Source organism: Heterodontus francisci, chromosome 41 (genome assembly GCF_036365525.1).
Source record: "Heterodontus francisci isolate sHetFra1 chromosome 41, sHetFra1.hap1, whole genome shotgun sequence".
In the NCBI taxonomy this organism is placed as follows: Eukaryota; Metazoa; Chordata; class Chondrichthyes; order Heterodontiformes; family Heterodontidae; genus Heterodontus; species Heterodontus francisci.
Window position 1 is genome coordinate 11,192,817 of NC_090411.1, and position 26,797 is coordinate 11,219,613.

The following is a 26,797-nucleotide window of genomic DNA, read 5'->3' on the forward strand; positions in this document are numbered from 1 at the left end:
ATTGCGAACTCTATTTTTCAGCAGGGGTCTCGCCCCCATGGAGGGGGGGAAAGCTGCACCGCTCCTGGAAACACTGCAATACCAGGTGGATGCATGGAGTGGACGGGGCAAGCCCCTGCTCCATCTCCCTGTCCCAAAAATCAATTTAATATTTGGTCCCCAGATAGGGGACGTATCAGATATTAAACTGATAAGAACAGATACTACACTTGATCTTAGCCAAAAGGCCGAGAAGCGATGGCCGTAAAACTGCGTTTGCTGCGCGCGTCAGGCCCGGCGTGCGGCCTCTACGTCAAAGTAGCCGCCGGGTGGGCGAGCCTCGGGCGAAAGAGGCGACGGCGGGCGGTCTTTGAGCCAGAGCTCCTTTTGTTGCCGGGCCTTGCAAGCAGAAAGGAAAGCACGCGTGCATGCCACGCGCAGCCATTCCTCGCGCTTCTGCGCGAGGCATTGCGCAGGAACAAAGACACGCGCGCGCGCTGGGCAGCAAAGGGCGGCCTGCAACTGCGGGGCAATCCAACAGGGGGCAGCGTAGCGCCCAGGGAAAACTGCAGCAAAGTCAGCCGAGCAGCAGCGCCGTCACTATTGCGAACTCTATTTTTCAGCAGGGGTCTCGCCCCCATGGAGGGGGGGAAAGCTGCACCGCTCCTGGAAACACTGCAATACCAGGTGGATGCATGGAGTGGACGGGGCAAGCCCCTGCTCCATCTCCCTGTCCCAAAAATCAATTTAATATTTGGTCCCCAGATAGGGGACGTATCAGATATTAAACTGATAAGAACAGATTTTTTTTTTTTTTTTTTTTTATTTCCAAAATATACTTTATTCATAAAAATCTGTAAAAATTACATTGCCAAACAGTTTCCAAACAGCACCAAAAAATACAAACATTGCAAGGGAGATCAGTTTCCTTCAATACTGTCATGAGTTTCTTCCCAACCCTTCCGTTTCACAATTGTCATGTCAATTACAGTTTTACATTTACAGCAATTCAGAATATTAACGATACAGTTCGAGGGGTTTCCCATGGATCCAGCCCCTCAGTCCAGCTTGGTGGGGGAACCTTACACTGTGGTCTTTCCCCATTGAGCCTTTGCTGCGGCTGCCCCAAGCTTTAGTGCGTCCCTCAGCACGTAGTCCTGGACCTTGGAATGTGCCAGTCTGCAACATTCGGCGGTGGACAACTCTTTGCGCTGGAAGACCAGCAAGTTTCGGGCAGACCAAAGGGCGTCTTTCACCGAATTGATAGTCCTCCAGCAGCAGTTGATGTTTGTCTCGGTGTGCGTCCCTGGGAACAGCCCGTAGAGCACAGACTCCTGTGTTACAGAGCTGCTTGGGATGAACCTTGACAAAAACCACTGCATCTCTTTCCACACCTGCTTTGCAAAGGCACATTCCAGGAGGAGGTGGGCGACCGTCTCTTCCCCACCACAGCCAACGCGGGGGCACTGTGCGGAGGGGGCGAGACTTCGGGTGTGCATGAAGGATCTGACGGGGAGGGCCCTTCTCACCACCAGCCAAGCTACGTCTTGGTGCTTGTTTGAAAGTTCTGGTGATGAGGCATTCCGCCAAATGACTTTGACGGTCTGCTCGGGGAACCATCCGACAGGATCCACCGTTTCCTTTTCCCGTAGGGCCTTGAGGACATTCCGTGCAGACCACTGCCTGATGGACCGGTGGTCAAAGGTGTTTTTCCGCAGAAACTGCTCCACGAAGGATAGGTGGTACGGCGCCGCCCAACTGCACGGAGCGTTCCGCGGCAATGTGACCAGGCCCATCCTTCGCAACACCGGGGACAGATAGAACCTCAGCACGTAGTGACACTTGGAGTTTGCGTACTGGGGATCTACACATAGCTTGATGCAGCCGCACACGAAGGTGGTCATCAGGATGAGGGCCACGTTGGGTACATTTTTCCCGCCCATGTCCAGAGATTTGAACATCGTGTCCCTCCGGACCCGGTCCGTTCTTATCTGTTCTTATTAAACTGATAAGAACAGATACTACACTTGATCTTAGCCAAAAGGCCGAGAAGCGATGGCCCTAAAACTGCGTTTGCTGCGCGCGTCAGGCCCGGCGTGCGGCCTCTACGTCAAAGTAGCCGCCGGGTGGGCGAGCCTCGGGCGAAAGAGGCGACGGCGGGCGGTCTTTGAGCCAGAGCTCCTTTTGTTGCCGGGCCTTGCAAGCAGAAAAGAAAGCACGCGTGCATGCCACGCGCAGCCATTCCTCGCGCTTCTGCGCGAGGCATTGCGCAGGAACAAAGACACGCGCGCGCGCTGGGCAGCAAAGGGCGGCCTGCAACTGCGGGGCAATCCAACAGGGGGCAGCGTAGCGCCCAGGGAAAACTGCAGCAAAGTCAGCCGAGCAGCAGCGCCGTCACTATTGCGAACTCTATTTTTCAGCAGGGGTCTCGCCCCCATGGAGGGGGGGAAGCTGCACCGCTCCTGGAAACACTGCAATACCAGGTGGATGCATGGAGTGGACGGGGCAAGCCCCTGCTCCATCTCCCTGTCCCAAAAATCAATTTAATATTTGGTCCCCAGATAGGGGACGTATCAGATATTAAACTGATAAGAACAGATTTTTTTTATTTCCAAAATATACTTTATTCATAAAAATCTGTAAAAATTACATTGCCAAACAGTTTCCAAACAGCACCAAAAAATACAAACATTGCAAGGGAGATCAGTTTCCTTCAATACTGTCATGAGTTTCTTCCCAACCCTTCCGTTTCTCAATTGTCATGTCAATTACAGTTTTACATTTACAGCAATTCAGAATATTAACGATACAGTTCGAGGGGTTTCCCATGGATCCAGCCCCTCAGTCTAGCTTGGTGGGGGAACCTTACACTGTGGTCTTTCCCCATTGAGCCTTTGCTGCGGCTGCCCCAAGCTTTAGTGCGTCCCTCAGCACGTAGTCCTGGACCTTGGAATGTGCCAGTCTGCAACATTCGGCGGTGGACAACTCTTTGCGCTGGAAGACCAGCAAGTTTCGGGCAGACCAAAGGGCGTCTTTCACCGAATTGATAGCCCTCCAGCAGCAGTTGATGTTTGTCTCGGTGTGCGTCCCTGGGAACAGCCCGTAGAGCACAGACTCCTGTGTTACAGAGCTGCTTGGGATGAACCTTGACAAAAACCACTGCATCTCTTTCCACACCTGCTTTGCAAAGGCACATTCCAGGAGGAGGTGGGCGACCGTCTCTTCCCCACCACAGCCAACGCGGGGGCACTGTGCGGAGGGGGCGAGACTTCGGGTGTGCATGAAGGATCTGACGGGGAGGGCCCTTCTCACCACCAGCCAAGCTACGTCTTGGTGCTTGTTTGAAAGTTCTGGTGATGAGGCATTCCGCCAAATGACTTTGACGGTCTGCTCGGGGAACCATCCGACAGGATCCACCGTTTCCTTTTCCCGTAGGGCCTTGAGGACATTCCGTGCAGACCACTGCCTGATGGACCGGTGGTCAAAGGTGTTTTTCCGCAGAAACTGCTCCACGAAGGATAGGTGGTACGGCGCCGCCCAACTGCACGGAGCGTTCCGCGGCAATGTGACCAGGCCCATCCTTCGCAACACCGGGGACAGATAGAACCTCAGCACGTAGTGACACTTGGAGTTTGCGTACTGGGGATCTACACATAGCTTGATGCAGCCGCACACGAAGGTGGTCATCAGGATGAGGGCCACGTTGGGTACATTTTTCCCGCCCTTGTCCAGAGATTTGAACATCGTGTCCCTCCGGACCCGGTCCATTTTAGATCCCCAGACGAAGCGGAAAATGGCTCGGGTGACTGCCCCGGCGCAGGAGTGGGGTATGGGCCAGACCTGCGCCACGTAGAGCAACAACGTGAGCGCCTCGCACCTGATGACCAGGTTCTTACCCACAATGGAGAGAGACCGCTGCCCCCACATGCCCAACTTTTGTCGTACCTTGGCTACTCGCTCCTCCCATGTTTTGGTGCACGCCCCGGCCCTTCCGAACCATATCCCCAGCACCTTCAGGTAATCTGACCTGACGGTGAAGGGGACAAAGGATCGGTCAGCCCAGTTCCCAAAGAACATGGCCTCGCTCTTGCCGTGGTTAACTTTGGCTCCCGAGGCCAGTTCGAACTGGTCGCAGATGCTCATCAGTCTGCGCACGGACAGCGGATCCGAGCAGAAGACGGCGACGTCATCCATGTACAGGGAGGTTTTGACCTGAGTGCCTCCGCTGCCTGGGATTGTCACCCCTCTTATGCTCGCATCCTTCCTAATAGACTCAGCAAAGGGTTCAATACAGCAAACAAACAAGACCGGGGAAAGAGGACAGCCCTGTCTGACTCCAGATTTGATCGGGAAACTTTCAGATTCCCACCCGTTGATTGACACTGCGCTACTGATGTTTGTGTAGAGCAGTTGGATCCAATTGCAGATTCCCTCCCCAAACCCCATTTTGGAAAGCACGTCCATCATGTAGGTGTGCGATATCCTGTCAAAAGCCTTCTCCTGGTCCAGGCTGATGAGGCAGGTGTCCACCCTCCTGTCCCGTACGTAGGCGATCGTATCCCTGAGTAGCGCGAGGCTATCAGAGATCTTCCTGCCGGGTACAGTACAGGTCTGATCGGGGTGAATCACCAGCTCCAGAGCAGACTTGACTCGACTGGCTATGACTTTGGACAGAATCTTGTAATCAACATTAAGCAGTGAGATGGGCCGCCAATTTCTGATTTCTACCCTCTCCCCCTTCTGCTTGTAAATGAGGGTGATGATGCCTTTTCTCATGGATTCTGACATGCTACCGGCCAGGAGCATACTCTCGTATACTTCCAGCAGGTCCGGGCCGACCCAGTCCCACAGGGCCGAGTACAACTCGACCGGTAAGCCGTCGCTCCCGGGAGTTTTACTCGCCTCGAAAGACTCGACGGCCTTTGTCAGCTCGTCCAGAGTTAGCGGCTTGTCCAGTCCCTCCCTCCTGCTGTCATCTAAGACCTCTGTGATAGATGACGGGAAGGACTGGGAGGCTCTGCTGTCTGTGGGCTTCGCGTCATACAGCCCAGCATAAAAGGATTTGCTGATCCTTAGTATGTCGGACTGCGAAGACGTTACCGAGCCATCTTCTTCCTTCAGGCTGCTGATAACAGAGCTCTCTCTGTGTACCTTTTGGAAGAAGTAACGCGAGCACGTCTCATCCTGCTCGATGGAGCGGACTCTGGACCGGAAGATGATCTTGGAGGCCTCCTTGGCAAAGAGCGAGGCCTGCTGGCTCTTCACCTCTTGGAGGTCCTCCTTGACCTCGACCCCCATTGACTGCAACCGGAGTAGATTTTGCATAATTTTCTGGAGTCGGGACAGTTCCCTCTGTCTCTCTCTCGCCTTCTGAACACCTTTGTGGATGAAGAACCTCTTGATGTTCTCCTTAATCGCTTCCCACCAGTGAACTGGAGACTCAAAGAGGGGTTTCACGGTCCTCCAACCATTGTAATCCCTTTTGAGTTCCTCAACGTTCTCTGGGGTCAGCAGTGTCGCATTGAGCTTCCACGTCCCTCTGCCAACCCGCTGGTCGTCCTGTAAGTGACAGTCGGCCAGTAAGAGGCAGTGGTCGGAGAAGAACACCGGCTTGACGTCGGTGGATCCGACCGTGACAGCACGGGAAACAAACAGGAAGTCAATCCTGGAACGGGCAGACCCGTCCGATCTTGACCATGTGTATCTGCGCTGCGCTCCGTCTGCAGGTTTGCTGAAGACGTCGTGCAGTTTGGCATCCTTAACTGTTTCTATGAGGAATCTGGACGTAGCGTCCAGTTTTCTGTCGTCACTGCCGGATCGTCCAGCCGCATCGATGATGCAGTTGAAGTCACCGCCTAGGATGACCGGCCTGGACGTCGCCAGCAGCCGTGGGAGCTGCTGGAAGACGGTCAGCCGCTCGCTGCGTTGTACCGGGGCGTACACGTTGATCAACCGGAGCGGAGCGTTGTTGTACATCACGTCTGCTACGAGGAGGCGGCCGCCCACCACCTCCTTAACTTCGGAGATGGTGAAGTTACCTCCCCGCAGCAGAATACCCAGGCCGGAGGAACGGCAGTCATTACCCCCCGACCAGATCGATGGCCCGTGGGACCACCATCGCGACCACTGCCTGTAGGTGCTGAGGTGTGGTATTCCACACTCCTGCAGAAACAGTAGGTCAGCTTTGACCTTGGCAAGGTAATCCAAGGTTGAAACACATCGCGTAGTCGATTTAATGCTACGCACATTAATGGAAGCAATTCTTACACCCATTTTTAACTAAAAATTAGTTGTTGCTTCCCATACCATTTGTCCTCGCTAGTCCCAGTCCTTCCCCTTCGGGATGTTCCTGCATACCCATCGTATGCGCAAGCAGTTTCACGTTGGTTGGGCTCAGAAACCCCTCCTGATTTTTCATGCAGGGTTTGTGCCGCTCGGGTGACATCGGGGGGGTCTTGTAGGCAGAGAGGATTGGGTTGTCCTCAGCTGCTTCCATCTGTTCCTCCTCGAAAACATCACAGCTCCCGGTCTCCCGGAGCTCAGGTGCGCCAGACGTGTCTTTGCTCCCGGTGTCCCGGAGCTGAGATGCGTTGGCCACGTCGTTACGTGTGGGGAATTGGGGTTGGGGCACGCCGGGCCCATCACAGCTTCCAGTGCCCGGGGGCTGGGATGCTTGATCATCCATCTCGGAGTTCTGCCGCCTCTTTTGAAGGGGCTGTCGTTCCAGCATTTCCCCGTCCAGTGAAGAGGAGTTGTTGCAGTCTGATTCAGAAGAAAGCCTCCTCTTGCCACTGGTTTGGGTGGTGGCTTTGGGATGTTTTTTCTTTGTGGTTTTCCTCTGGACCACTTGCCACTGACCTGTTTGTCCATCTGCTGCCTCCTCCTCCATTGATTCTGTCTGTGGAGGAGGGGTTTCCGGGCGCTGGGTAGGTGCTGGGTCGTTGGTTTCAGCCGCCTCCCCTTCCTTCTCAGGTTGAAGTTCCTCACTGCGGAGAAGGTTGCTGGTCTCCTTTCGAACAGCGGACGCCTTCGTCGAACCTTCGCCCTGCCATTCCTTGGACCTTGCCGCCTGAGCATAGCTGAGACAACGTTTGGGGCAGGTCTTGTAGAGATGGCCTGCCGCACCGCACAAGTTGCAACACTTAGTCTGCTTACAGTCCTTGGTCTGATGGCCTTCCTCCTTGCAGTTCTTGCAAACAACCGTGCTGCAGTTGGCTGCCATGTGACCAGATTTGCCACAGGTGCGACAAACTCTGGGCTGCCCAGCGTAGACCAAGAAGCCTCGACTTCCCCCGATAGCGAAGCTGGAGGGAGGGTGGATGATGGCTCCACTGGGATCTACCTTCAAGGTCACCTTGACCTGCCGCTTGCTGGTCCAGATCCCAAAGGGGTCCTTGACATCAGTGCTGCTGCCGGCCACCTCGACGTACCTGGCGAGAAAGGTGAGTACATCCACCACCGGAACATGGGGGTTGTAGAGGTGAATCGTCACCACCCGGTCCCGTTGTGACGGAAGCGTGAAGAGCGGCTCCGCTGTGAGGATCGACAGTGGAGCCCGGTCCCCTTTCTCCTTGAACGCCTTCAGGAACTTGATGCATCCCGCCACGTTCCGGAACGTCACGTCGAAGTATCCACTGCTGGGGAAATCCTGCAGGCAGAAGACATCCGTCGCTTGAAATCCACAACAATCGAAGAGAATTTTCTTGATGAAGAAGGTGCGATCGACCGGTGCATCTCCTTCCTTGTCCTTCACGACCACCCGAACGGTGTTGCGCACTCCCTGGCCCGAAGCTCGAAAATTGGTTATAGCCATTTTACTCAAAGCTTCCCCAGGATCAAAAGGCAATGATCATGGTCTCTTCTCAATCAAATAAGCACTGATAAGAACAGATACTACACTTGATCTTAGCCAAAAGGCCGAGAAGCGATGGCCGTAAAACTGCGTTTGCTGCGCGCGTCAGGCCCGGCGTGCGGCCTCTACGTCAAAGTAGCCGCCGGGTGGGCGAGCCTCGGGCGAAAGAGGCGACGGCGGGCGGTCTTTGAGCCAGAGCTCCTTTTGTTGCCGGGCCTTGCAAGCAGAAAGGAAAGCACGCGTGCATGCCACGCGCAGCCATTCCTCGCGCTTCTGCGCGAGGCATTGCGCAGGAAAAAAGACAACCGCGCGCGTTGGGCAGCAAAGGGCGGCCTGCAACTGCTGGGCAATCCAACAGGGGGCAGCGTAGCGCCCAAGGAAAACTGCAGCAAAGTCAGCCGAGCAGCAGCGCCGTCACTATTGCGAACTCTATTTTTCAGCAGGGGTCTCGCCCCCATGGAGGGGGGAAGCTGCACCGCTCCTGGAAACACTGCAATACCAGGTGGATGCATGGAGTGGACGGGGCAAGCCCCTGCTCCATCTCCCTGTCCCAAAAATCAATTTAATATTTGGTCCACAGATAGGGGACGTATCAGATATTAAACTGATAAGAACAGATTTTTTTTTTTTTTTTTTTTTATTTCCAAAATATACTTTATTCATAAAAATCTGTAAAAATTACATTGCCAAACAGTTTCCAAACAGCACCAAAAAATACAAACATTGCAAGGGAGATCAGTTTCCTTCAATACTGTCATGAGTTTCTTCCCAACCCTTCCGTTTCTCAATTGTCATGTCAATTACAGTTTTACATTTACAGCAATTCAGAATATTAACGATACAGTTCGAGGGGTTTCCCATGGATCCAGCCCCTCAGTCCAGCTTGGTGGGGGAACCTTACACTGTGGTCTTTCCCCATTGAGCCTTTGCTGCGGCTGCCCCAAGCTTTAGTGCGTCCCTCAGCACGTAGTCCTGGACCTTGGAATGTGCCAGTCTGCAACCTTCGGTGGTGGACAACTCTTTGCGCTGGAAGACCAGCAAGTTTCGGGCAGACCAAAGGGCGTCTTTCACCGAATTGATAGTCCTCCAGCAGCAGTTGATGTTTGTCTCGGTGTGCGTCCCTGGGAACAGCCCGTAGAGCACAGACTCCTGTGTTACAGAGCTGCTTGGGATGAACCTTGACAAAAACCACTGCATCTCTTTCCACACCTGCTTTGCAAAGGCACATTCCAGGAGGAGGTGGGCGACCGTCTCTTCCCCACCACAGCCAACGCGGGGGCACTGTGCGGAGGGGGCGAGACTTCGGGTGTGCATGAAGGATCTGACGGGGAGGGCCCTTCTCACCACCAGCCAAGCTACGTCTTGGTGCTTGTTTGAAAGTTCTGGTGATGAGGCATTCCGCCAAATGACTTTGACGGTCTGCTCGGGGAACCATCCGACAGGATCCACCGTTTCCTTTTCCCGTAGGGCCTTGAGGACATTCCGTGCAGACCACTGCCTGATGGACCGGTGGTCAAAGGTGTATTTCCGCAGAAACTGCTCCACGAAGGATAGGTGGTACGGCACGTCCCAACTGCACGGAGCGTTCCGCGGCAATGTGACCAGGCCCATCCTCCGCAACACCGGGGACAGATAGAACCTCAGCACGTAGTGACACTTGGAGTTTGCGTACTGGGGATCTACACATAGCTTGATGCAGCCGCACACGAAGGTGGTCATCAGGATGAGGGCCACGTTGGGTACATTTTTCCCGCCCATGTCCAGAGATTTGAACATCGTGTCCCTCCGGACCCGGTCCATTTTAGATCCCCAGACGAAGCGGAAAATGGCTCGGGTGACTGCCACGGCGCAGGAGTGGGGTATGGGCCAGACCTGCGCCACGTAGAGCAACAACGTGAGCGCCTCGCACCTGATGACCAGGTTCTTACCCACAATGGAGAGAGATCGCTGCCCCCACATGCCCAACTTTTGTCGTACCTTGGCTACTCGCTCCTCCCATGTTTTGGTGCACGCCCCGGCCCTTCCGAACCATATCCCCAGCACCTTCAGGTAATCTGACCTGACGGTGAAGGGGACAAAGGATCGGTCAGCCCAGTTCCCAAAGAACATGGCCTCGCTCTTGCCGTGGTTAACTTTGGCTCCCGAGGCCAGTTCGAACTGGTCGCAGATGCTCATCAGTCTGCGCACGGACAGCGGATCCGAGCAGAAGACGGCGACGTCATCCATGTACAGGGAGGTTTTGACCTGAGTGCCTCCGCTGCCTGGGATTGTCACCCCTCCTATGCTCGCATCCTTCCTAATAGACTCAGCAAAGGGTTCAATACAGCAAACAAACAAGACCGGGGACAGAGGACAGCCCTGTCTGACTCCAGATTTGATCGGGAAACTTTCAGATTCCCACCCGTTGATTGACACTGCGCTACTGATGTTTGTGTAGAGCAGTTGGATCCAATTGCAGATTCCCTCCCCAAACCCCATTTTGGAAAGCACGTCCATCATGTAGGTGTGCGATATCCTGTCAAAAGCCTTCTCCTGGTCCAGGCTGATGAGGCAGGTGTCCACCCTCCTGTCCCGTACGTAGGCGATCGTATCCCTGAGTAGCGCGAGGCTATCAGAGATCTTCCTGCCGGGTACAGTACAGGTCTGATCGGGGTGAATCACCAGCTCCAGAGCAGACTTGACTCGACTGGCTATGACTTTGGACAGAATCTTGTAATCAACATTAAGCAGTGAGATGGGCCGCCAATTTCTGATTTCTACCCTCTCCCCCTTCTGCTTGTAAATGAGGGTGATGATGCCTTTTCTCATGGATTCTGACATGCTACCGGCCAGGAGCATACTCTCGTATACTTCCAGCAGGTCCGGGCCGACCCAGTCCCACAGGGCCGAGTACAACTCGACCGGTAAGCCGTCGCTCCCGGGAGTTTTACTCGCCTCGAAAGACTCGACGGCCTTTGTCAGCTCGTCCAGAGTTAGCGGCTTGTCCAGTCCCTCCCTCCTGCTGTCATCTAAGACCTCTGTGATAGATGACAGGAAGGACTGGGAGGCTCTGCTGTCTGTGGGCTTCGCGTCATACAGCCCAGCATAAAAGGATTTGCTGATCCTTAGTATGTCGGACTGCGAAGACGTTACCGAGCCATCTTCTTCCTTCAGGCTGCTGATAACAGAGCTCTCTCTGTGTACCTTTTGGAAGAAGTAACGCGAGCACGTCTCATCCTGCTCGATGGAGCGGACTCTGGACCGGAAGATGATCTTGGAGGCCTCCTTGGCAAAGAGCGAGGCCTGCTGGCTCTTCACCTCTTGGAGGTCCTCCTTGACCTCGACCCCCATTGACTGCAACCGGAGTAGATTTTGCATAATTTTCTGGAGTCGGGACAGTTCCCTCTGTCTCTCTCTCGCCTTCTGAACACCTTTGTGGATGAAGAACCTCTTGATGTTCTCCTTAATCGCTTCCCACCAGTGAACTGGAGACTCAAAGAGGGGTTTCACGGTCCTCCAACCTTTGTAATCCCTTTTGAGTTCCTCAACGTTCTCTGGGGTCAGCAGTGTCGCATTGAGCTTCCACGTCCCTCTGCCAACCCGCTGGTCGTCCTGTAAGTGACAGTCGGCCAGTAAGAGGCAGTGGTCGGAGAAGAACACCGGCTTGACGTCGGTGGATCCGACCGTGACAGCACGGGACACAAACAGGAAGTCAATCCTGGAACGGGCAGACCCGTCCGATCTTGACCATGTGTATCTGCGCTGCGCTCCGTCTGCAGGTTTGCTGAAGACGTCGTGCAGTTTGGCATCCTTAACTGTTTCTACTAGGAATCTGGACGTAGCGTCCAGTTTGCTGTCGTCACTGCCGGATCGTCCAGCCGCATCGATGATGCAGTTGAAGTCACCGCCTAGGATGACCGGCCTGGACGTCGCCAGCAGCAGTGGGAGCTGCTGGAAGACGGTCAGCCGCTCGCTGCGTTGTACCGGGGCGTACACGTTGATCAACCGGAGCGGAGCGTTGTTGTACATCACGTCTGCTACGAGGAGGCGGCCGCCCACCACCTCCTTAACTTCGGAGATGGTGAAGTTACCTCCCCGCAGCAGAATACCCAGGCCGGAGGAACGGCAGTCATTACCCCCCGACCAGATCGATGGCCCGTGGGACCACCATCGCGACCACTGCCTGTAGGTGCTGAGGTGTGGTATTCCACACTCCTGCAGAAACAGTAGGTCAGCTTTGACCTTGGCAAGGTAATCCAAGGTTGAAACACATCGCGTAGTAGATTTAATGCTACGCACATTAATGGAAGCAATTCTTACACCCATTTTTTACTAAAAATTAGTTGTTGCTTCCCATACCATTTGTCCTCGCTAGTCCCAGTCCTTCCCCTTCGGGATGTTCCTGCATACCCATCGTATGCGCAAGCAGTTTCACGTTGGTTGGGCTCAGAAACCCCTCCTGATTTTTCCTGCAGGGTTTGTGCCGCTCGGGTGACATCGGGGGGGTCTTGTAGGCAGAGAGGATTGGGTTGTCCTCAGCTGCTTCCATCTGTTCCTCCTCGAAAACATCACAGCTCCCGGTCTCCCGGAGCTCAGGTGCGCCAGACGTGTCTTTGCTCCCGGTGTCCTGGAGCTGAGATGCGTTGGCCACGTCGTTACGTGTGGGGCATTGGGGTTGGGGCACGCTGGGCCCATCACAGCTTCCAGTGCCCGGGGGCTGGGATGCTTTATCATCCATCTCGGAGTTCTGCCGCCTCTTTTGAAGGGGCTGTCGTTCCAGCATTTCCCCGTCCAGTGAAGAGGAGTTGTTGCAGTCTGATTCAGAAGAGAGCCTCCTCTTGCCACTGGTTTGGGTGGTGGCTTTGGGATGTTTTTTCTTTGTGGTTCTCCTCTGGACCACTTGCCACTGACCTGTTTGTCCATCTGCTGCCTCCTCCTCCATTGATTCTGTCTGTGGGGGAGGGGTTTCCGGGCGCTGGGTAGGTGCTGGGTCGTTGGTTTCAGCCGCCTCCCCTTCCTTCTCAGGTTGAAGTTCCTCACTGCGGAGAAGGTTGCTGGTCTCCTTTCGAACAGCGGACGCCTTCGTCGAACCTTCGCCCGGACATTCCTTGGACCTTGCCGCCTGAGCATAGCTTTGACAACGTTTGGGACAGGTCTTGTAGAGATGGCCTGCCGCACCGCACAAGTTGCAACACTTAGTCTGCTTACAGTCCTTGGTCTGATGGCCTTCCTCCTTGCAGTTCTTGCAAACAACCGTGCTGCAGTTGGCTGCCATGTGACCAGATTTGCCACAGGTGCGACAAACTCTGGGCTGCCCAGCGTAGACCAAGAAGCCTCGACTTCCCCCGATAGCGAAGCTGGAGGGAGGGTGGATGATGGCTCCACTGGGATCTACCTTCAAGGTCACCTTGACCTGCCGCTTGCTGGTCCAGATCCCAAAGGGGTCCTTGACATCAGTGCTGCTGCCGGCCACCTCGACGTACCTGGCGAGAAAGGTGAGTACATCCACCACCGGAACATGGGGGTTGTAGAGGTGAATCGTCACCACCCGGTCCCGTTGTGACGGAAGCGTGAAGAGCGGCTCCGCTGTGAGGATCGACAGTGGCGCCCGGTCCCCTTTCTCCTTGAACGCCTTCAGGAACTTGATGCATCCCGCCACGTTCCGGAACGTCACGTCGAAGTATCCACTGCTGGGGAAATCCTGCAGGCAGAAGACGTCCGTCGCTTGAAATCCGCAGCAATCGAAGAGAATTTTCTTGATGAAGAAGGTGCGATCGACCGGTGCATCACCTTCCTTGTCCTTCACGACCACCCGAACGGTGTTGCGCACTCCCTGGCCCGAAGCTCGAAAATTGGTTATAGCCATTTCACTCAAAGCTTCCCCAGGATCAAAAGGCAATGATCATGGTCTCTTCTCAATCAAATAAGCACTGATAAGAACAGATACTACACTTGATCTTAGCCAAAAGGCCGAGAAGCGATGGCCGTAAAACTGCGTTTGCTGCGCGCGTCAGGCCCGGCGTGCGGCCTCTACGTCAAAGTAGCCGCCGGGTGGGCGAGCCTCGGGCGAAAGAGGCGACGGCGGGCGGTCTTTGAGCCAGAGCTCCTTTTGTTGCCGGGCCTTGCAAGCAGAAAGGAAAGCACGCGTGCATGCCACGCGCAGCCATTCCTCGCGCTTCTGCGCGAGGCATTGCGCAGGAACAAAGACACGCGCGCGCGCTGGGCAGCAAAGGGCGGCCTGCAACTGCGGGGCAATCCAACAGGGGGCAGCGTAGCGCCCAGGGAAAACTGCAGCAAAGTCAGCCGAGCAGCAGCGCCGTCACTATTGCGAACTCTATTTTTCAGCAGGAGTCTCGCCCCCATGGAGGGGGGAAGCTGCACCGCTCCTGGAAACACTGCAATACCAGGTGGATGCATGGAGTGGACGGGGCAAGCCCCTGCTCCATCTCCCTGTCCCAAAAATCAATTTAATATTTGGTCCCCAGATAGGGGACGTATCAGATATTAAACTGATAAGAACAGATTTTTTTTTTTTTTTATTTCCAAAATATACTTTATTCATAAAAATCTGTAAAAATTACATTGCCAAACAGTTTCCAAACAGCACGAAAAAATACAAACATTGCAAAAGAGATCAGTTTCTTTCAATAATGTCATGAGTTTCTTCCCAACCCTTCCGTTTCACAATTGTCATGTCAATTACAGTTTTACATTTACAGCAATTGAGAATATTAACGATACAGTTCGAGGGGCTTCCCATGGTTCCAGCCCCTCAGTCCAGCTTGGTGGGGGAACCTTACACTGTGGTCTTTCCCCATTGAGCCTTTGCTGCGGCTGCCCCAAGCTTTAGTGCGTCCCTCAGCACGTAGTCCTGGACCTTGGAATGTGCCAGTCTGCCACATTCGGTGGTGGACAACTCTTTGCGCTGGAAGACCAGCAAGTTTCGGGCAGACCAAAGGGCGTCTTTCACCGAATTGATAGTCCTCCAGCAGCAGTTGATGTTTGTCTCGGTGTGCGTCCCTGGGAACAGCCCGTAGAGCACAGACTCCTGTGTTACAGAGCTGCTTGGGATGAACCTTGACAAAAACCACTGCATCTCTTTCCACACCTGCTTTGCAAAGGCACATTCCAGGAGGAGGTGGGCGACCGTCTCTTCCCCACCACAGCCAACGCGGGGGCACTGTGCGGAGGGGGCGAGACTTCGGGTGTGCATGAAGGACCTGACGGGGAGGGCCCTTCTCACCACCAGCCAAGCTACGTCTTGGTGCTTGTTTGAAAGTTCTGGTGATGAGGCATTCCGCCAAATGACTTTGACGGTCTGCTCGGGGAACCATCCGACAGGATCCACCGTTTCCTTTCCCCGTAGGGCCTTGAGGACATTCCGTGCAGACCACTGCCTGATGGACCGGTGGTCAAAGGTGTTTTTCCGCAGAAACTGCTCCACGAAGGATAGGTGGTACGGCGCCGCCCAACTGCACGGTGCGTTCCGCGGCAATGTGACCAGGCCCATCCTTCGCAACACCGGGGACAGATAGAACCTCAGCACGTAGTGACACTTGGAGTTTGCGTACTGGGGATCTACACATAGCTTGATGCAGCCGCACACGAAGGTGGTCATCAGGATGAGGGTCACGTTGGGTACATTTTTCCCGCCCATGTCCAGAGATTTGAACATCGTGTCCCTCCGGACCCGGTCCATTTTAGATCCCCAGACGAAGCGGAAAATGGCTCGGGTGACTGCCACGGCGCAGGAGTGGGGTATGGGCCAGACCTGCGCCACGTAGAGCAACAACGTGAGCGCCTCGCACCTGATGACCAGGTTCTTACCCACAATGGAGAGAGATCGCTGCCCCCACATTCCCAACTTTTGTCGTACCTTGGCTACTCGCTCCTCCCATGTTTTGGTGCACGCCCCGGCACTTCCGAACCATATCCCCAGCACCTTCAGGTAATCTGACCTGACGGTGAAGGGGACAAAGGATCGGTCAGCCCAGTTCCCAAAGAACATGGCCTCGCTCTTGCCGTGGTTAACTTTGGCTCCCGAGGCCAGTTCGAACTGGTCGCAGATGCTCATCAGTCTGCGCACGGACAGCGGATCCGAGCAGAAGACGGCGACGTCATCCATGTACAGGGAGGTTTTGACCTGAGTGCCTCCGCTGCCTGGGATTGTCACCCCTCTTATGCTCGCATCCTTCCTAATAGACTCAGCAAAGGGTTCAATACAGCAAACAAACAAGACCGGGGAAAGAGGACAGCCCTGTCTGACTCCAGATTTGATCGGGAAACTTTCAGATTCCCACCCGTTGATTGACACTGCGCTACTGATGTTTGTGTAGAGCAGTTGGATCCAATTGCAGATTCCCTCCCCAAACCCCATTTTGGAAAGCACGTCCATCATGTAGGTGTGCGATATCCTGTCAAAAGCCTTCTCCTGGTCCAGGCTGATGAGGCAGGTGTCCACCCTCCTGTCCCGTACGTAGGCGATCGTATCCCTGAGTAGCGCGAGGCTATCAGAGATCTTCCTGCCGGGTACAGTACAGGTCTGATCGGGGTGAATCACCAGCTCCAGAGCAGACTTGACTCGACTGGCTATGACTTTGGACAGAATCTTGTAATCAACATTAAGCAGTGAGATGGGCCGCCAATTTCTGATTTCTACCCTCTCCCCCTTCTGCTTGTAAATGAGGGTGATGATGCCTTTTCTCATGGATTCTGACATGCTACCGGCCAGGAGCATACTCTCGTATACTTCCAGCAGGTCCGGGCCGACCCAGTCCCACAGGGCCGAGTACAACTCGACCGGTAAGCCATCGCTCCCGGGAGTTTTACTCGCCTCGAAAGACTCGACGGCCTTTGTCAGCTCGTCCAGAGTTAGCGGCTTGTCCAGTCCCTCCCTCCTGCTGTCATCTAAGACCTCTGTGATAGATGACAGGAAGGACTGGGAGGCTCTGCTGTCTGTGGGCTTCGCGTCATACAGCCCAGCATAAAAGGATTTGCTGATCCTTAGTATGTCGGACTGCGAAGACGTTACCGAGCCATCTTCTTCCTTCAGGCTGCTGATAACAGAGCTCTCTCTGTGTACCTTTTGGAAGAAGTAACGCGAGCACGTCTCATCCTGCTCGATGGAGCGGACTCTGGACCGGAAGATGATCTTGGAGGCCTCCTTGGCAAAGAGCGAGGCCTGCTGGCTCTTCACCTCTTGGAGGTCCTCCTTGACCTCGACCCCCATTGACTGCAACCGGAGTAGATTTTGCATAATTTCCTGGAGTCGGGACAGTTCCCTCTGTCTCTCTCTCGCCTTCTGAACACCTTTGTGGATGAAGAACCTCTTGATGTTCTCCTTAATCGCTTCCCACCAGTGAACTGGAGACTCAAAGAGGGGTTTCACGGTCCTCCAACCATTGTAATCCCTTTTGAGTTCCTCAACGTTCTCTGGGGTCAGCAGTGTCGCATTGAGCTTCCACGTCCCTCTGCCAACCCGCTGGTCGTCCTGTAAGTGACAGTCGGCCAGTAAGAGGCAGTGGTCGGAGAAGAACACCGGCTTGACGTCGGTGGATCCGACCGTGACAGCACGGGAAACAAACAGGAAGTCAATCCTGGAACGGGCAGACCCGTCCGATCTTGACCATGTGTATCTGCGCTGCGCTCCGTCTGCAGGTTTGCTGAAGACGTCGTGCAGTTTGGCATCCTTAACTGTTTCTACTAGGAATCTGGACGTAGCGTCCAGTTTGCTGTCGTCACTGCCGGATCGTCCAGCCGCATCGATGATGCAGTTGAAGTCACCGCCTAGGATGACCGGCCTGGACGTCGCCAGCAGCAGTGGGAGCTGCTGGAAGACGGTCAGCCGCTCGCTGCGTTGTACCGGGGCGTACACGTTGATCAACCGGAGCGGAGCGTTGTTGTACATCACGTCTGCTACGAGGAGGCGGCCGCCCACCACCTCCTTAACTTCGGAGATGGTGAAGTTACCTCCCCGCAGCAGAATACCCAGGCCGGAGGAACGGCAGTCATTACCCCCCGACCAGATCGATGGCCCGTGGGACCACCATCGCGACCACTGCCTGTAGGTGCTGAGGTGTGGTATTCCACACTCCTGCAGAAACAGTAGGTCAGCTTTGACCTTGGCAAGGTAATCCAAGGTTGAAACACATCGCGTAGTAGATTTAATGCTACGCACATTAATGGAAGCAATTCTTACACCCATTTTTTACTAAAAATTAGTTGTTGCTTCCCATACCATTTGTCCTCGCTAGTCCCAGTCCTTCCCCTTCGGGATGTTCCTGCATACCCATCGTATGCGCAAGCAGTTTCACGTTGGTTGGGCTCAGAAACCCCTCCTGATTTTTCCTGCAGGGTTTGTGCCGCTCGGGTGACATCGGGGGGGTCTTGTAGGCAGAGAGGATTGGGTTGTCCTCAGCTGCTTCCATCTGTTCCTCCTCGAAAACATCACAGCTCCCGGTCTCCCGGAGCTCAGGTGCGCCTGACGTGTCTTTGCTCCCGGTGTCCTGGAGCTGAGATGCGTTGGCCACGTCGTTACGTGTGGGGCATTGGGGTTGGGGCACGCTGGGCCCATCACAGCTTCCAGTGCCCGGGGGCTGGGATGCTTTATCATCCATCTCGGAGTTCTGCCGCCTCTTTTGAAGGGGCTGTCGTTCCAGCATTTCCCCGTCCAGTGAAGAGGAGTTGTTGCAGTCTGATTCAGAAGAGAGCCTCCTCTTGCCACTGGTTTGGGTGGTGGCTTTGGGATGTTTTTTCTTTGTGGTTCTCCTCTGGACCACTTGCCACTGACCTGTTTGTCCATCTGCTGCCTCCTCCTCCATTGATTCTGTCTCTGGGGGAGGGGTTTCCGGGCGCTGGGTAGGTGCTGGGTCGTTGGTTTCAGCCGCCTCCCCTTCCTTCTCAGGTTGAAGTTCCTCACTGCGGAGAAGGTTGCTGGTCTCCTTTCGAACAGCGGACGCCTTCGTCGAACCTTCGCCCGGCCATTCCTTGGACCTTGCCGCCTGAGCATAGCTTTGACAACGTTTGGGACAGGTCTTGTAGAGATGGCCTGCCGCACCGCACAAGTTGCAACACTTAGTCTGCTTACAGTCCTTGGTCTGATGGCCTTCCTCCTTGCAGTTCTTGCAAACAACCGTGCTGCAGTTGGCTGCCATGTGACCAGATTTGCCACAGGTGCGGCAAACTCTGGGCTGCCCAGCGTAGACCAAGAAGCCTCGACTTCCCCCGATAGCGAAGCTGGAGGGAGGGTGGATGATGGCTCCACTGGGATCTACCTTCAAGGTCACCTTGACCTGCCGCTTGCTGGTCCAGATCCCAAAGGGGTCCTTGACATCAGTGCTGCTGCCGGCCACCTCGACGTACCTGGCGAGAAAGGTGAGTACATCCACCACCGGAACATGGGGGTTGTAGAGGTGAATCGTCACCACCCGGTCCCGTTGTGACGGAAGCGTGAAGAGCGGTTCCGCTGTGAGGATCGACAGTGGCGCCCGGTCCCCTTTCTCCTTGAACGCCTTCAGGAACTTGATGCATCCCGCCACGTTCCGGAACGTCACGTCAAAGTATCCACTGCTGGGGAAATCCTGCAGGCAGAAGACGTCCGTCGCTTGAAATCCGCAGCAATCGAAGAGAATTTTCTTGATGAAGAAGGTGCGATCGACCGGTGCATCTCCTTCCTTGTCCTTCACGACCACCCGAACGGTGTTGCGCACTCCCTGGCCCGAAGCTCGAAAATTGGTTATAGCCATTTTACTCAAAGCTTCCCCAGGATCAAAAGGCAATGATCATGGTCTCTTCTCAATCAAATAAGCACTGATAAGAACAGATTTTTTTTTTTTTTTTTTTTTTTTTATTTCCAAAATATACTTTATTCATAAAAATCTGTAAAAATTACATTGCCAAACAGTTTCCAAACAGCACGAAAAAATACAAACATTGCAAAAGAGATCAGTTTCTTTCAATAATGTCATGAGTTTCTTCCCAACCCTTCCGTTTCACAATTGTCATGTCAATTACAGTTTTACATTTACAGCAATTGAGAATATTAACGATACAGTTCGAGGGGCTTCCCATGGTTCCAGCCCCTCAGTCTAGCTTGGTGGGGGAACCTTACACTGTGGTCTTTCCCCATTGAGCCTTTGCTGCGGCTGCCCCAAGCTTTAGTGCGTCCCTCAGCACGTAGTCCTGGACCTTGGAATGTGCCAGTCTGCAACATTCGGTGGTGGACAACTCTTTGCGCTGGAAGACCAGCAAGTTTCGGGCAGACCAAAGGGCGTCTTTCACCGAATTGATAGCCCTCCAGCAGCAGTTGATGTTTGTCTCGGTGTGCGTCCCTGGGAACAGCCCGTAGAGCACAGACTCCTGTGTTACAGAGCTGCTTGGGATGAACCTTGACAAAAACCACTGCATCTCTTTCCACACCTGCTTTGCAAAGGCACATTCCAGGAGGAGGTGGGCGACCGTCTCTTCCCCACCACAGCCAACGCGGGGGCACTGTGCGGAGGGGGCGAGACTTCGGGTGTGCATGAAGGATCTGACGGGGAGGGCCCTTCTCACCACCAGCCAAGCTACGTCTTGGTGCTTGTTTGAAAGTTCTGGTGATGAGGCATTCCGCCAAATGACTTTGACGGTCTGCTCGGGGAACCATCCGACAGGATCTACCGTTTCCTTTTCCCGTAGGGCCTTGAGGACATTCCGTGCAGACCACTGCCTGATGGACCGGTGGTCAAATGTGTTTTTCCGCAGAAACTGCTCCACGAAGGATAGGTGGTACGGCGCCGCCCAACTGCACGGAGCGTTCCGCGGCAATGTGACCAGGCCCATCCTTCGCAACACCGGGGACAGATAGAACCTCAGCACGTAGTGACACTTGGAGTTTGCGTACTGGGGATCGACACATAGCTTGATGCAGCCGCACACGAAGGTGGTCATCAGGATGAGGGCCACGTTGGGTACATTTTTCCCGCCCTTGTCCAGAGATTTGAACATCGTGTCCCTCCGGACCCGGTCCATTTTAGATCCCCAGACGAAGCGGAAAATGGCTCGGGTGACTGCCACGGCGCAGGAGTGGGGTATGGGCCAGACCTGCGCCACGTAGAGCAACAACGTGAGCGCCTCGCACCTGATGACCAGGTTCTTACCCACAATGGAGAGAGACCGCTGCCCCCACATGCCCAACTTTTGTCGTACCTTGGCTACTCGCTCCTCCCATGTTTTGGTGCACGCCCCGGCCCTTCCGAACCATATCCCCAGCACCTTCAGGTAATCTGACCTGACGGTGAAGGGGACAAAGGATCGGTCAGCCCAGTTCCCAAAGAACATGGCCTCGCTCTTGCCCTGGTTAACTTTGGCTCCCGAGGCCAGTTCGAACTGGTCGCAGATGCTCATCAGTCTGCGCACGGACAGCGGATCCGAGCAGAAGACGGCGACGTCATCCATGTACAGGGAGGTTTTGACCTGAGTGCCTCCGCTGCCTGGGATTGTCACCCCTCTTATGCTCGCATCCTTCCTAATAGACTCAGCAAAGGGTTCAATACAGCAAACAAACAAGACCGGGGACAGAGGACAGCCCTGTCTGACTCCAGATTTGATCGGGAAACTTTCAGATTCCCACCCGTTGATTGAGACTGCGCTACTGATGTTTGTGTAGAGCAGTTGGATCCAATTGCAGATTCCCTCCCCAAACCCCATTTTGGAAAGCACGTCCATCATGTAGGTGTGCGATATCCTGTCAAAAGCCTTCTCCTGGTCCAGGCTGATGAGGCAGGTGTCCACCCTCCTGTCCCGTACGTAGGCGATCGTATCCCTGAGTAGCGCGAGGCTATCAGAGATCTTCCTGCCGGGTACAGTACAGGTCTGATCGGGGTGAATCACCAGCTCCAGAGCAGACTTGACTCGACTGGCTATGACTTTGGACAGAATCTTGTAATCAACATTAAGCAGTGAGATGGGCCGCCAATTTCTGATTTCTACCCTCTCCCCCTTCTGCTTGTAAATGAGGGTGATGATGCCTTTTCTCATGGATTCTGACATGCTACCGGCCAGGAGCATACTCTCGTATACTTCCAGCAGGTCCGGGCCGACCCAGTCCCACAGGGCCGAGTACAACTCGACCGGTAAGCCGTCGCTCCCGGGAGTTTTACTCGCCTCGAAAGACTCGACGGCCTTTGTCAGCTCGTCCAGAGTTAGCGGCTTGTCCAGTCCCTCCCTCCTGCTGTCATCTAAGACCTCTGTGATAGATGACAGGAAGGACTGGGAGGCTCTGCTGTCTGTGGGCTTCGCGTCATACAGCCCAGCATAAAAGGATTTGCTGATCCTTAGTATGTCGGACTGCGAAGACGTTACCGAGCCACCTTCTTCCTTCAGGCTGCTGATAACAGAGCTCTCTCTGTGTACCTTTTGGAAGAAGTAACGCGAGCACGTCTCATCCTGCTCGATGGAGCGGACTCTGGACCGGAAGATGATCTTGGAGGCCTCCTTGGCAAAGAGCGAGGCCTGCTGGCTCTTCACCTCTTGGAGGTCCTCCTTGACCTCGACCCCCATTGACTGCAACCGGAGTAGATTTTGCATAATTTTCTGGAGTCGGGACAGTTCCCTCTGTCTCTCTCTCGCCTTCTGAACACCTTTGTGGATGAAGAACCTCTTGATGTTCTCCTTAATCGCTTCCCACCAGTGAACTGGAGACTCAAAGAGGGGTTTCACGGTCCTCCAACCTTTGTAATCCCTTTTGAGTTCCTCAACGTTCTCTGGGGTCAGCAGTGTCGCATTGAGCTTCCACGTCCCTCTGCCAACCCGCTGGTCGTCCTGTAAGTGACAGTCGGCCAGTAAGAGGCAGTGGTCGGAGAAGAACACCGGCTTGACGTCGGTGGATCCGACCGTGACAGCACGGGACACAAACAGGAAGTCAATCCTGGAACGGGCAGACCCGTCCGATCTTGACCATGTGTATCTGCGCTGCGCTCCGTCTGCAGGTTTGCTGAAGACGTCGTGCAGTTTGGCATCCTTAACTGTTTCTACTAGGAATCTGGACGTAGCGTCCAGTTTGCTGTCGTCACTGCCGGATCGTCCAGCCGCATCGATGATGCAGTTGAAGTCACCGCCTAGGATGACCGGCCTGGACGTCGCCAGCAGCAGTGGGAGCTGCTGGAAGACGGTCAGCCGCTCGCTGCGTTGTACCGGGGCGTACACGTTGATCAACCGGAGCGGAGCGTTGTTGTACATCACGTCTGCTACGAGGAGGCGGCCGCCCACCACCTCCTTAACTTCGGAGATGGTGAAGTTACCTCCCCGCAGCAGAATACCCAGGCCGGAGGAACGGCAGTCATTACCCCCCGACCAGATCGATGGCCCGTGGGACCACCATCGCGACCACTGCCTGTAGGTGCTGAGGTGTGGTATTCCACACTCCTGCAGAAACAGTAGGTCAGCTTTGACCTTGGCAAGGTAATCCAAGGTTGAAACACATCGCGTAGTAGATTTAATGCTACGCACATTAATGGAAGCAATTCTTACACCCATTTTTTACTAAAAATTAGTTGTTGCTTCCCATACCATTTGTCCTCGCTAGTCCCAGTCCTTCCCCTTCGGGATGTTCCTGCATACCCATCGTATGCGCAAGCAGTTTCACGTTGGTTGGGCTCAGAAACCCCTCCTGATTTTTCCTGCAGGGTTTGTGCCGCTCGGGTGACATCGGGGGGGTCTTGTAGGCAGAGAGGATTGGGTTGTCCTCAGCTGCTTCCATCTGTTCCTCCTCGAAAACATCACAGCTCCCGGTCTCCCGGAGCTCAGGTGCGCCTGACGTGTCTTTGCTCCCGGTGTCCTGGAGCTGAGATGCGTTGGCCACGTCGTTACGTGTGGGGCATTGGGGTTGGGGCACGCTGGGCCCATCACAGCTTCCAGTGCCCGGGGGCTGGGATGCTTTATCATCCATCTCGGAGTTCTGCCGCCTCTTTTGAAGGGGCTGTCGTTCCAGCATTTCCCCGTCCAGTGAAGAGGAGTTGTTGCAGTCTGATTCAGAAGAGAGCCTCCTCTTGCCACTGGTTTGGGTGGTGGCTTTGGGATGTTTTTTCTTTGTGGTTCTCCTCTGGACCACTTGCCACTGACCTGTTTGTCCATCTGCTGCCTCCTCCTCCATTGATTCTGTCTCTGGGGGAGGGGTTTCCGGGCGCTGGGTAGGTGCTGGGTCGTTGGTTTCAGCCGCCTCCCCTTCCTTCTCAGGTTGAAGTTCCTCACTGCGGAGAAGGTTGCTGGTCTCCTTTCGAACAGCGGACGCCTTCGTCGAACCTTCGCCCGGCCATTCCTTGGACCTTGCCGCCTGAGCATAGCTTTGACAACGTTTGGGACAGGTCTTGTAGAGATGGCCTGCCGCACCGCACAAGTTGCAACACTTAGTCTGCTTACAGTCCTTGGTCTGATGGCCTTCCTCCTTGCAGTTCTTGCAAACAACCGTGCTGCAGTTGGCTGCCATGTGACCAGATTTGCCACAGGTGCGGCAAACTCTGGGCTGCCCAGCGTAGACCAAGAAGCCTCGACTTCCCCCGATAGCGAAGCTGGAGGGAGGGTGGATGATGGCTCCACTGGGATCTACCTTCAAGGTCACCTTGACCTGCCGCTTGCTGGTCCAGATCCCAAAGGGGTCCTTGACATCAGTGCTGCTGCCGGCCACCTCGACGTACCTGGCGAGAAAGGTGAGTACATCCACCACCGGAACATGGGGGTTGTAGAGGTGAATCGTCACCACCCGGTCCCGTTGTGACGGAAGCGTGAAGAGCGGCTCCGCTGTGAGGATCGACAGTGGCGCCCGGTCCCCTTTCTCCTTGAACGCCTTCAGGAACTTGATGCATCCCGCCACGTTCCGGAACGTCACGTCGAAGTATCCACTGCTGGGGAAATCCTGCAGGCAGAAGACGTCCGTCGCTTGAAATCCGCAGCAATCGAATAGAATTTTCTTGATGAAGAAGGTGCGATCGACCGGTGCATCTCCTTCCTTGTCCTTCACGACCACCCGAACGGTGTTGCGCACTCCCTGGCCCGAAGCTCGAAAATTGGTTATAGCCATTTTACTCAAAGCTTCCCCAGGATCAAAAAGCAATGATCATGGTCTCTTCTCAATCAAATAAGCACTGATAAGAACAGATACTACACTTGATCTTAGCCAAAAGGCCGAGAAGCGATGGCCCTAAAACTGCGTTTGCTGCGCGCGTCAGGCCCGGCGTGCGGCCTCTACGTCAAAGTAGCCGCCGGGTGGGCGAGCCTCGGGCGAAAGAGGCGACGGCGGGCGGTCTTTGAGCCAGAGCTCCTTTTGTTGCCGGGCCTTACAAGCAGAAAGGAAAGCACGCGTGCATGCCACGCGCAGCCATTCCTCGCGCTTCTGCGCGAGGCATTGCGCAGGAACAAAGACACGCGCGCGCGCTGGGCAGCAAAGGGCGGCCTGCAACTGCGGGGCAATCCAACAGGGGGCAGCGTAGCGCCCAGGGAAAACTGCAGCAAAGTCAGCCGAGCAGCAGCGCCGTCACTATTGCGAACTCTATTTTTCAGCAGGGGTCTCGCCCCCATGGAGGGGGGGAAGCTGCACCGCTCCTGGAAACACTGCAATACCAGGTGGATGCATGGAGTGGACGGGGCAAGCCCCTGCTCCATCTCCCTGTCCCAAAAATCAATTTAATATTTGGTCCCCAGATAGGGGACGTATCAGATATTAAACTGATAAGAACAGATACTACACTTGATCTTAGCCAAAAGGCCGAGAAGCGATGGCCCTAAAACTGCGTTTGCTGCGCGCGTCAGGCCCGGCGTGCGGCCTCTACGTCAAAGTAGCCGCCGGGTGGGCGAGCCTCGGGCGAAAGAGGCGACGGCGGGCGGTCTTTGAGCCAGAGCTCCTTTTGTTGCCGGGCCTTGCAAGCAGAAAGGAAAGCACGCGTGCATGCCACGCGCAGCCATTCCTCGCGCTTCTGCGCGAGGCATTGCGCAGGAACAAAGACACGCGCGCGCGCGCTGGGCAGCAAAGGGCGGCCTGCAACTGCGGGGCAATCCAACAGGGGGCAGCGTAGCGCCCAGGGAAAACTGCAGCAAAGTCAGCCGAGCAGCAGCGCCGTCACTATTGCGAACTCTATTTTTCAGCAGGGGTCTCGCCCCCATGGAGGGGGGGAAGCTGCACCGCTCCTGGAAACACTGCAATACCAGGTGGATGCATGGAGTGGACGGGGCAAGCCCCTGCTCCATCTCCCTGTCCCAAAAATCAATTTAATATTTGGTCCCCAGATAGGGGACGTATCAGATATTAAACTGATAAGAACAGATTTTTTTTTTTTTATTTCCAAAATATACTTTATTCATAAAAATCTGTAAAAATTACATTGCCAAACAGTTTCCAAACAGCACCAAAAAATACAAACATTGCAAGGGAGATCAGTTTCCTTCAATACTGTCATGAGTTTCTTCCCAACCCTTCCGTTTCTCAATTGTCATGTCAATTACAGTTTTACATTTACAGCAATTCAGAATATTAACGATACAGTTCGAGGGGTTTCCCATGGATCCAGCCCCTCAGTCTAGCTTGGTGGGGGAACCTTACACTGTGGTCTTTCCCCATTGAGCCTTTGCTGCGGCTGCCCCAAGCTTTAGTGCGTCCCTCAGCACGTAGTCCTGGACCTTGGAATGTGCCAGTCTGCAACATTCGGTGGTGGACAACTCTTTGCGCTGGAAGACCAGCAAGTTTCGGGCAGACCAAAGGGCGTCTTTCACCGAATTGATAGTCCTCCAGCAGCAGTTGATGTTTGTCTCGGTGTGCGTCCCTGGGAACAGCCCGTAGAGCACAGACTCCTGTGTTACAGAGCTGCTTGGGATGAACCTTGACAAAAACCACTGCATCTCTTTCCACACCTGCTTTGCAAAGGCACATTCCAGGAGGAGGTGGGCGACCGTCTCTTCCCCACCACAGCCAACGCGGGGGCACTGTGCGGAGGGGGCGAGACTTCGGGTGTGCATGAAGGA

General features: G+C 54.7%; 4 non-coding genes and 7 pseudogenes across 4 annotated transcripts; all 11 read right to left on the reverse strand.

Moving 5' to 3' along the window:
* Positions 1 to 48: 48 nt before the first annotated feature.
* Positions 49 to 239, reverse strand: LOC137355109 (U2 spliceosomal RNA). The gene has a single exon (XR_010970749.1). It is a non-coding gene; the product is annotated as a U2 spliceosomal RNA (small nuclear RNA).
* Positions 240 to 629: 390 nt separating this feature from the next.
* Positions 630 to 816, reverse strand: LOC137354346 (U2 spliceosomal RNA). The gene has a single exon (XR_010970377.1). It is a non-coding gene; the product is annotated as a U2 spliceosomal RNA (small nuclear RNA).
* A 1,110-nt stretch (positions 817 to 1,926) lies between these two features.
* LOC137354496 (U2 spliceosomal RNA) lies at positions 1,927 to 2,036 on the reverse strand (annotated as a pseudogene).
* A 389-nt stretch (positions 2,037 to 2,425) lies between these two features.
* LOC137354288 (U2 spliceosomal RNA) lies at positions 2,426 to 2,599 on the reverse strand (annotated as a pseudogene).
* A 5,200-nt stretch (positions 2,600 to 7,799) lies between these two features.
* LOC137354659 (U2 spliceosomal RNA) lies at positions 7,800 to 7,908 on the reverse strand (annotated as a pseudogene).
* Positions 7,909 to 8,296: 388 nt separating this feature from the next.
* On the reverse strand, positions 8,297 to 8,483 carry LOC137354448 (U2 spliceosomal RNA). The gene has a single exon (XR_010970443.1). It is a non-coding gene; the product is annotated as a U2 spliceosomal RNA (small nuclear RNA).
* Positions 8,484 to 13,683: 5,200 nt separating this feature from the next.
* Positions 13,684 to 13,792, reverse strand: LOC137354671 (U2 spliceosomal RNA; annotated as a pseudogene).
* Positions 13,793 to 14,180: 388 nt separating this feature from the next.
* On the reverse strand, positions 14,181 to 14,361 carry LOC137354320 (U2 spliceosomal RNA; annotated as a pseudogene).
* A 10,509-nt stretch (positions 14,362 to 24,870) lies between these two features.
* LOC137354569 (U2 spliceosomal RNA) lies at positions 24,871 to 24,979 on the reverse strand (annotated as a pseudogene).
* Positions 24,980 to 25,368: 389 nt separating this feature from the next.
* On the reverse strand, positions 25,369 to 25,559 carry LOC137355217 (U2 spliceosomal RNA). Its single transcript, XR_010970852.1, has one exon. It is a non-coding gene; the product is annotated as a U2 spliceosomal RNA (small nuclear RNA).
* A 391-nt stretch (positions 25,560 to 25,950) lies between these two features.
* Positions 25,951 to 26,129, reverse strand: LOC137354307 (U2 spliceosomal RNA; annotated as a pseudogene).
* Between the last annotated feature and the right edge of the window lie 668 nt (positions 26,130 to 26,797).